The sequence below is a fragment of the Colobus angolensis genome, unplaced genomic scaffold (genome assembly GCF_000951035.1).
Source record: "Colobus angolensis palliatus isolate OR3802 unplaced genomic scaffold, Cang.pa_1.0 Scaffold26, whole genome shotgun sequence".
NCBI classification, from domain to species: Eukaryota; Metazoa; Chordata; class Mammalia; order Primates; family Cercopithecidae; genus Colobus; species Colobus angolensis.
The window spans coordinates 6,178,761-6,180,301 of record NW_012115821.1 but is presented as its reverse complement, the minus strand read 5'-3'; positions in this window follow the sequence as shown (position 1 = coordinate 6,180,301).

Below are 1,541 nucleotides of genomic sequence, written 5' to 3'. Positions count from 1 at the left end.
AAAAAAAAAAAAAAGAATTATATTACCCCTAGTTAAAACCAAGACAGTTCACTAATACAAAATGGCATCAGATTGCTCCAAAGTAGGTTTCCTCAGCCTTGGTACTATTGACATTTGGGGCTAGTTACTGCTTCTGTGCATTGTAGGATGTTTAAGCAGTATTATCCCTCGCCTCTACCCTCTAGGTGCAGTAGCACTCTCCCAGTTTTGACAATCAAAAACAAGTCTAGATTGCAAACTGTCCCCTAGGGGGACAACATCCCCACCACTACCCCCACCTCCACCTCCCCTTAAGAACCACTGCTATTTGAACCCCAACTTTAAAGTCTAAAGCTCTTGAGTTTGGTTTCTCTCATAAATGAAGAAAATAACATCCTCAGAAATAAGAAGTGTTTCCCAATGGCTTTCAGACATTAAAGGAAAAGTATTAACTTGTTGTTGTTGTTGTTGCTGCTACTGTTGTTTAGGACAGGGTTTCACTCTGTTGACCAGGCTGGAGTGCAGTGGTGCGATCTTGGCTCACTGCAGCCTCTGCCTCCTAGGCTCCAGTAATCCTGCCACTTCAGCCTCCTGAAGCTGGGACTATAGGCATGTGCCATCATGCCTAACTATTTTTATTTTTTTTAGAGATAGGGTTTCACCGTGTTGCCCAGGCTGGTCTTGAACTCCTGGGCTCAAGTGATCCACCCACCTTGGCCTCCAAAAATGGTGGGACTATAGGCGTGAGCCACCATACCCAGCCTTAGGTTTCTTAGAAAATGCCACTTTCCTTCCTCACCTGTGACCAGGAGCTTTACCACACAGCATGTTGCTATATGCACAGTACAGTCTATGAGAAGTGTTACTTTAACTAATGGCTAATATAATACCATTTGCAGGAAAAAAAAAAAAAAAAAACACACATACAAAACCACCAAAAGGAGAAATCCTGACACTAGTGAAATATTCAGTTGTAAACCGAAAGAATTCCTTACTGAGAGTGATTGGCTTTCACAAGCTTTGCCCAGAAATGAGCAAAAGATATCTGAAGAAGTTTTATCTGTGCTCTAGAGAACTAACGTCTTTAAATAGCCTCAAACAGACAGTTGATAATTCTGGGATTTGAACATAATTTGCTTGGTCTCCCAGCCCCATTACCCTGGGGCCAGAAAAAACATTTGGCATGATCCCGACTCTAACATAAAAGGGTTGGCTCCCTTTTTGGTTTCTAACTACCACTGTTGAATATGAGGTCAAAGTTGTAATGATTACTGTCACTTTCTGATTTGACAGTTAAGTATATCATACAGAATGCTAGCAAGTGCCTCACTCTCCTCAGCCATAAATGGAGATAACGGCACCTACACCCTAGAGGGTTGTTATGCAGATCAAATTTTGTTTTGAGGATCAGTATTTATAAAATGCAGCCAGGCACGGTGGCTCATGCCTATAATCCCAACACTTTAGCAGGAGGCCAAGCCAGACAGATAACAAGAGGTCGGGAGTTCAAGACCAGCCTGGCCAACATGGTGAAACCCTGTCTCTACTAAAAATACAAAAAT